The 9,168-nt window shown below is 45.5% G+C and overlaps 1 pseudogene; it reads right to left on the reverse strand.

Annotated features, from left to right (window-relative positions):
- Nucleotides 1–370: 370 nt before the first annotated feature.
- LOC112551672 overlaps nt 371–9,168 on the reverse strand; it is a 36,011-nt pseudogene continuing 27,213 nt past the window's right edge.

Below are 9,168 nucleotides of genomic sequence, written 5' to 3' on the forward strand. Positions count from 1 at the left end.
AATATACACAAGGCTGGACCCCTCCTGCTTTGCTGGCTTGACTACCTTATCCAGGACAGTTCGGGAGATGTGACTGATCACGTCTTTGGCTATGTTTTGCGTTTTTAGCATGGGGCTTATTAATCTCCAGACCCGTTCTTGAAAGCGGAATGGCTTTTCTAAAGAGACTGCGGAATATGCCTCCCACGCCAGCCCCGTACATCACGGGCACCCCCTGATATCTGGGAAGACCATACCTGGCCTGGGCTTTATAATAATTTCTGCACAAGTTAGGGTCCCCATAGTTTTTTACCATCACCATCGTGCTTTCACTTATTTTAGAATCTCAAAGTCTTCCGGGGGCATAGGTGAAGCTTAATGATCACCTTACCAAAGCGAAGTGAGACGTGTTTGTTCTGATCCATCTTTATTTCAATGCTGATTGTGTCGATGTGGTGCTGACTAATGGGGACATAATGTGGGTTGTCATATGTGATGGTGACAAACTCGTTGTTGCTCCCATGGACAGGGACGCAGCGTAGTGAAAGAACCGAAAAATCTCCGACAAGCTGATGTTCCACAATGTCTGTGTAGACATACAGCAAATTGAACCCACTGATAATATCAGCTGGGAAGGGTGTTTTGGTAGCATTCCCATAATATAGGCTAGCTCACCACAAATATAAAAAGCATAAGAGTTATCTTTGGTCTCAAGTCTCACTTTTCCAATCACTTGATCACAGTGCATAACTAATTTGGGTGGAGTAGGGTGGATGTTAAGTGCATCATTCATAAGATCCAGCAACTCTGTGATGGTTGTATAAGACCCCCGATGCAGGAGGTACTCCCATCTTTTAGTCCCAGAAATGATTTTGAAAGGGGTGTTTTCGTTGATGTTGTTCCAGCTGTGCAGGTATAGTATTTCTGCTAACCCTATCTCCCAGTTCCCCAGCAGATCCAGAGGTTTAACCAGCTGTATGGTAAAGTTTGAGCTGGTGTTCTGTGGAAAAATCCTGGCACAAGGGTTGCTGGGCAAAGTGATGTAAAAGCTGCCATCACACATCTTGGCCTTCTGACTGAGGTACCCCTATATGTTACAAACTTGGGAGGCTTCCACCCAGGTGTTAAATTTAGCCAGCCACCCCAACCATTTCACCAACAACCGCTTCTTTCTTCCCTTTCCTTTCATTGCTAGAACTTTTTCAACCGTGTAAACTCTGTCCTGTTTGGGGTTCACTTGTTGTAGTTCTGCAGGGTAAAAAGAACCCTCTATAGGTTCATCTTCGTAATCTTTTAGGTGGTATACAGGCATCTGTATGCATCTAAGGACTTCATCCACCATAAAAATCTCATTGGTGAATGTTTGTTGCACTACTGGGAGTAACAAGGAATAATGGCCATAAATTGACGGAGAGTAGATTCAGGCTATCAGGAGGAGCTACTTCACAGTCAGGGCAGCTAGGATCTGGAACCAACTTCCAAGGGAAGTGGTGCTCACTCCTCCCCTGGGGGTCTTTAAAAGGAGGCTAGATAATCACCTTGCCGGGGTCATTTGACCCCAGCATTCTTCCCGCTCATGGCAGGAGGTTGGACTTAATGATCTGCTCAGGTCCCTTCCAACCCATGAAACTATGAAAACTTTTTCAAACCTCTCTTTGTCCTAGACACCCTCATGTGGTCTCCATTTCTGAACATGGGTGCTGCTGCTTTTATTTTGAAATAGTCCCCGTACACAGTTTTCCATACCCATGGAGAGTTTGAGAAGTTCACATCAATAGGCCTGGTGCAGATAGTTCCATGAAAACTGTGGTTGTAGCTCTTTATAAACTCTGGTAACACATCAATGTAGCAAAAGGTGTTGTGGGCTGTAAAATACCTCCACATCTTTGATTTTAATGTTCTGTTCTACCACCACTGCTTTCACTTCACTATTCATCACAAAATGGTGAATATTATGCTGTTTTAACAGTTTGCTTAAAGACTTATTTAAAAATTATTTCCCCCGATCAGTCTGTAATTTTTGAGGTACGTGGCCCTCTGTAAAAACGGTTCTAAAGGACCAAGCTATTTCACCACCTGACTTGTCTTTTAGACCCATGGCCCAGGCATACTTTGATAATATGTCTATCACTGTTAAGATGAACTTACCCCCACGATTGTGCTTGGAAATCTGCTGCAACAACCAAATCTGCCTGCCATTGCGAATCAGTATCTGAAACAACAGTCTCGTTTCCTTTAAAACATCTTCTTGCCGGTTTGTGTAGCATGTAAAAGTCCTGATCTGAAAGCCAGGCAGCCTCCCTGCTTCTGTTCAGAACCTTATTCTCCCTTTTGGCGGCTTCAAAAAGCATGTTCACCCTGCCAAAACTCCCAGCTTCACCAGGAGAGTAATAAACTTCCTTTAACACAGCCTCCTGTGCAGACATGTCTGGTAACTGCTGTGCCCCACCCCGCCCCACCACCTGTGTGGTACATTCAAATGCTTGAGGACAAATTTAAAGCATGGTAAAACAAGGTTTATTAAGCAGGTAAGAAATACACATTAACAGAGGTCTTCAGCCTCATCTTGAACAGTTATTCAAAACCAGGTCATGCAAGAAACCTTCTTCTAAACAGGGTTGGGATACTTTTTTATTTGAAAATAGTCCCCCAGTATTCCCCTGCTCGGTGACCTCCATGGCCTTGTAGCCCTGCTCGGTAACCTCCATAGGCTCAAAGCCTGGGTTAGTGGTCATTGTCTTTGGACAAAAATGTTGCTTTAGTCTTTGGTCTTGAACTGCTCTCTTTTGGACACGAACAAAAACAGTTCTCGCAAAAGACCTTTACTTTTGGCAGGGTGCCAATGTACAGGTTTTGAAAGCTCTCTATGAAGGCGTTGTCTACCTGCAAAAACATTTTTATTAACATAGGCCCAGACAGTTACATGAAAAGCACCCCACAAAAATCATCTAAATTAGTTACCTCAGCAGAGTCCCTTGAGACAGAGTTGCCCACGCTCTCCATAGGCAGGTCTGATATGGACTCTCGAGTTCTGTCATGGTCCCTGGTCTTGTTTCGGTAGACTTGGCATCCATCTCACACTCCTGAATCTCTTCCATGTCTACCCCTGCTTGCCTTAGCACGGTCTCAGACAAACAGAGGGCTCGCTTGGGAAAGCAGGTAGACCTGGTGGTCTTGCAGCCTAAGCCCCGACCCCTCTTCTTGCTCCAGTTGGTTCAGCGTCATTCTTGGGGAGGTTTGAGGTCTCTGAAATCCCTGCCAATTGGTCAGAGGTGGTGGAGCAGGTTGTTAGAGGGGTCACATCCCCCCACTGGTTCCGCCCACCTGTCACATTTGCATTGAAGGGTGGTAGGCCTATATACTACTCTCACCAACTGGGTGGGGGTCCATCTTGACTCCTAATGCTGCTTCAGGAACTCCTGCTTTCTCTGGAACTCTTACTGTTGGTCCTGCTGCTCCCTCTGGAGCTGTTGCTGCTGGAGTTGGAGCTGCTGAAACACCTGCTGTTGTTGCTGCTGCAGCCCCTCTAGCCATTTTAGCAAGGCTCCTGTCTCCATTGCTGGAGTTAAACTTAGAATGCCCTTGTTCTCCACCATGTGTAGCAGGTTGTTACTTTTTCAGCCAGGCCCAGGAGCCAGCCTTCCACCTTTCCTATCTTAAACTAAACAGAATAAACAAAACATCTTCCAGGGTCAGCCAATCATCCCTATCAGCTGATTTAGCACTCCTACTGCTGGGCTCCAGCCCCTGAGTCATAAACCTTGTTACAGGCACCTTCAAGGAAATAACAAGGTTATGAAAAAAAATAAGATGGTACTCTTGGGGGATTTTAATTTCCTGGATATCCGCTGGAAGAATGGTGCTGCAAACTCTAAATGTCCACCATGATCCTAACATGTAAAGTACAGGTTTTTGATCTACAAACTCAGGCTATGACCAGGGAATCATCTCTTTTAGATGTTGCTTTGATCAATAAGGAGAAATTGCTTGAGAAGATGAAGGTGACTGGAAACTTGAGATGAAGCAATCATGATATGATAGAAATCATGATTCTAAGAAAGGGAATATATGCAGTTAACAAATAAAGATACTGGATTAAGAAGGGGCAGATTTCAGTCAACTGGTACACAGACTGAACAGAGGTGTCAAAGATAGTGTGCAGTCTGGATCTGCCCTGCAGAGTCCTATGATCTGGCCTGTGATAATCCCATGGGTATTGCACTGCGGCATGCAGTGTACATCAGATTGGGGTGGATCTGGCACATGGGTCCAGTTTACTACATACTCTGCACACAGTACACAGGGCTGGTTTGGTGCATGCACTGTATGTGATGTACAGGCCAGTCTGGGGCATGTGGGCTGCCAAGCCAGCTGGCCTCTGCATGCAGGTTCTGCTCCCTGAAGAGCTCCTCAGCCAGTCCTCCAATTAAAAAACACAATGTTTGAGCAGCAAACAAATGAACATAAGAACAAACCGAACCAAACCTTTCTGTTCTGTGTGGGGTCCTAGGAAGGGAACCTTTTAGCTCTGGCCCCAGAATAGTATCTTGGCCCTTCTTGGTAGCAAACTTGTTTAGCTCATAGCTTGCCTTCTGCTCACAACTGTTCCCTCACACATTGCTTCTCTTCTGCTCCTAGGGAGACATTTCTTCATTATCTAACACCCCATAGCTAAGCTTTCTCAACACGGTTGAGTGTTCCTTCTTAAAGGTAGAGGCCACCCTGTTACAGGCTCCTGCATTAGACAGGCCTTGTGCTACTCATCTGACCCATAGATCATGATGAGTTTGATATCCCTGGGTTCAGAATAAAAGAGTTTAGGAGAACATGCAGTTTCTAAAGGACATAGCACAGGAAGCTTGACAAAAGGCTATTCCAACATGGGGGAAACGTAAGAAGAACAGAAGAAGACTGATGTGGCTACGGAAGGAGTTTCTCAAATGCCTCAAAATATATATATAAAAAAAGTATATAGGCAATGGAAGGAAGCCACTAAGGAAGCATACCAAGAAGTAACAAGAACTTTCAGGGACAAAATCAGGAAAACAAAGTTAAAAAATGAGCTGCACTTTGTGAGGGAAGTTAAAGACAACCAAGAAAAGGGACTCTATAAATGCACTGTATAGAAAAGAAAGACAAAGAAAGCTTAAAAGGCAGGGTGAATGGGTCCACTGCTTAAAAGCCAGAATAAACTGTTAACAGAAGATGCAAAGAAGGCAGAGCTGCTCAGCCTCAGTCTTTGTTTCAGTCTTCTCAAGAATAAGATCTGTGACCAGGCAGCTAACAAAAATAATGTAGACTGAAAAAAGGAGAGGCTGAGGGTTGTGATAACTACACAGAGCATCTGAGAACTTATGAATGAATTGAAGTCAGAGGAGCCTTATGAAATACACCCCAGAGTGCTGAAGGAACTGGCAGTCAGGATTTCAGCCATTGGCAATATCTACAAAGTCACGGGAGAATGGACTTTTAGTTCCAGACTGAAAAAGAGCTAGCACTGCGCAAATCTTCAAAAAGGGAAAATGAAGATTTTAAGTGTAATGTGTCCTGGGATTTGTCTAGGTAGAGGAGCAGGTGAATGAACCTTGGATGTTATAATCCATGTTATTCTGTCCAGTGACGGTATGGTCTTTGTTGATGAGAGAGAACAGTTGGCATTTGGATCCACTGCAAGGCATGGTACCTCAGTGAGAATAGGAATTATGTGGCCTGTTCCTGGAGAGACACCATGTAAAGTTGGGGGACTGTCTGTAAACCAGGAAATGGTTTTCCCCTTGGCTACCTTGAGATGGTCATCATTTTCCAGGAGGGGTTGGAGATCATTAATGATGTGTCCCAAGTGTTCAAACTGAGAGATGTAAGTGACAACCAGAGGGGTTCTGTTGTCCTTGTCACAGGTTGTATATTATAGCAGGTTGGACCATGGCATAAGCTGATTTGAGTGGCTATGGTTTTAGGATCATATTGTAAGTGTAGGAATGCCTGCTTCAGATCCTGATGGTATATATCTCAGTCAGTGGGATCAGAGGAGCTACAGCTGTAATGTAGAGCTTGGCTGTAAATGATAGATCTAGTAGTGTTGTTGGCTACAAATGTCCAACTCGGGATCCTTAAAATTCTGGTTTATTAGGCGGATTGAAACACTGTAAAGAAGTTAAATCATAAACCTTGGGGATGGTCCCCCCCACACATGCACACCCACACAGTAGCAAGCTATAAGAGTCAGGTATACCTATCCCACAGGTGCTGGAATCTGCCGTTGAGGCTTCTTTCAGCGTGGTGTTATCTTCCAGAAGGGGGTCGCTGGCTGGTCCTTCTGTCTGGACAGGTCGGGTGCTGGTCAAGTTGGAGATCAAGAGGGCGCCGCTGAGGGTCACTTTTCATTGCTTTTTATCTGTCCTTGGCAGACTTTGGTGACTCCCCAGTTTTCAGGTTTGCCCAATCCAGGGGTCTTTGACCCTCGTGGGACTTCCCCCTCGGTGGCTACTGGATGGCATCTGTCAGCCCCAGGGGTCATCCACATGTACGTGCAGGTTTGGGAGTCCGTTGATGAATTTAGAATAGGTTCTTCCATTGGTTGATCTGTGGTTTCCCTAGGTGTTAATTGCTGTTTGCTACTGTGTTACACATTCAATCACTGATTCACTGCTCTTTCAGGGGCCCGCCTGATACAGGGAAGCAGCAGTTTGACTCCTGCCCTTGTTAACATTGTTGCTAAACACATTTATAGTTGAAAGTTGAAAGGTGAGGAGTATAAAATATAAGCTACAAAAGTAATGCCATGGCACACAAATAGATAAAAATACCAAAATACACGGGGAGATACAAAATGCACACATACAAATTTTAAACACAATTCCTTATCTTAAAGTGAAAGAAAGAGGAAGGAAGAAAAGGTAGAAGAGGAAAAACATATTCAAAGAGGGGAGAGCAAATGCAGGCAAGAGGAAAAGGGGGCTTTCTGCTACAATGTGATTAGGATGAATGCTGGTCGCATGGTGGTAGCTGTAGCAGCCAGTTGGTTTCTGATACAATGCGGTAGTGATGGGGCCATTGCAAACTTTCATTACAATGTCTAAGAAATGAATTTGCAGATTGGAATGGTCCAGATTCAGTGTGATGGAAGGGAGAAAGTTATTAAAGTTCTAGAGAAATTCCACTAGGAAGTTCTTCTCATGTGTCTATATGATGAAGATGTTAGTCACATAGCGTAAGTAGATTAGAGGGATGAAAGGGCATCTGTGGAGGAAGTGGACTTCAAGGTCTGTCACAAATATATTGGCATATTGGGGAGCCATACATGTGCACATGGCAGTGCCATTTGTTTGTAGGTATAGGAAGTCCCCAAGGCTGAAATAGTTATTTATGAGGTCTGTAGCAGGATGGGCCCCAAAGGCAGCTTTGATACCCCCAGGGGTCACCTCAATCCTGCCTGCTTGCCTACTGTGGCCTCTCAGGGTCTCACCCTGATGACTCACTTGCCATGCCTTGATCGTAAAAATAAAGAGGGGAGGCTGCCCTCAGAGGCCAACAACCTTTGGGTGCTCTTCCTAGTTCTGCTCCTCCTCAAGCTCAACTTGGCCTGCTTGATTTAGGGCTCCAACCCTGCTGCACAGGCTCTCTGTCTTGGGGTCCGATATTGCTGCCCCAATTGCTTTAAGGGCTAGAATTGTGGCTCCTTCCATCCCTATGCCTCACAGATATTATTTAAGATCAGTTTGGAGGGGCCCCTGGCCTCATTGTAGCACTTGGCCCCTCAGGCCTCAAAACTTTGTCTGGGCTTCAGCCTTCCTAGCTTTGGCCCTTTTATTCAGGCTGCACCTTTCAGCCTAGGTCCACTGCCCTAGACCTTAGCTCCTAGCTCTGTCATCCTCCAATCCCTGGCTCCATCTCATATGCAATCCTTGGGGTCCCTGACCCAGGCAAGGTTACTCACACTCTGTGAAAGCCCTGGGGATCCCCAACCCAGGCAAGGCTGCTCTCCCCATTCCAGCCCCCTGGAATCCACGATTCTTACAGGGACTTATGCTGGGTTCCCTCAGATGCCCCTTGGGCCTCTGTACCACCCCTATAACCAGAACCCAGTCCTCTGCCAGCTAGTGCTCACACAGAAACCCCTCTTGGGTCTCCTGCATCCAGCAAAGTTTTACCCTTTAGCTCCTGGCTCTTTACAGCTTCCCTAGGTATCTGAGTTGCCTAAACTTCCCCACTCTTGCAGCCCAGGCTATCGGTTCTGCTCTCAGCAGACGTTAGGGTCAAATTGAGCTCTCTGGTTGAGGGTCCAGACTTTTAGTAGTCTGGGGCTCAACCTTTTTCAATCACATAGCTTTCTTCTTGCCTAGGGGTTTCCAATTAGCTCAGTACTCAGCCTGCCCTCAGGTGCTGCAGCTTAAACTACTGAGCTTCAACCGATGTCCTTTCTCCTGTTGCACTTTAACTCCTCCTCGTTTTCCTTTGCTGCTTGTTACTCTGCATCTGGCCCCTGCTCAGCTGTCTACTTCATTGCAGCTTTCTAAGACTGCCTTCCTATCCCTCAAGTAGCAGGGGTTAGGGGTCCCTTCTACAGAGCAAAGTGGGAAAGCAGTGTTTTTGTTGGAGATAATATTCTTTATGGCTTGTAATTCATCCTCATGAAGGATGTTGATGTACAGAGATGTGATATCTACAGTAGCAAACATGGTGGTTGCTGGAAGCTTTTCAGTGCAGCTTTGTTTCTTTAGGAAATCTGTTGTGCCTTTCAAATAACTGGTAGCTCCAGTGGCAAATGGGAATAGGATAGAGTCAACATAGCAAGAAACTCCTCCTGTGATGGTGCCAGTGCCAGAGACAATGAGGCATCCTGGGTTGCCAGGTTAGTGAATCTTGGGTAATAAGTAAAAGTTGCCTATCCTGGGTTCCCAGGAGGTTGCATAGTTCCCTCTAGTATTGTGCCATACGATCCTTGGTCAGGAATTTATAAAACTCTGCATTGGAAATTTGAATGTAGGCTTCTTGAATGCCTGTTTTGACCATGACAACAGTGGCACCCTCTCTTATCAGCCTGTTGCATGATATCAGAGTTGTTTTAAGGGCTGAATATGGCTTGCTCTTCTCCATGACTGAGGTTATAGATTCATAGATTCACAGATGTTAGGGTCGGAAGGGACCTCAATAGATCATCGAGTCCGACCCCCTGCATAGGCAGGAAAG

The sequence above is a fragment of the Alligator sinensis genome, unplaced genomic scaffold, assembly GCF_000455745.1.
Source record: "Alligator sinensis unplaced genomic scaffold, ASM45574v1 scaffold27_1, whole genome shotgun sequence".
Taxonomy (NCBI): Eukaryota; Metazoa; Chordata; order Crocodylia; family Alligatoridae; genus Alligator; species Alligator sinensis.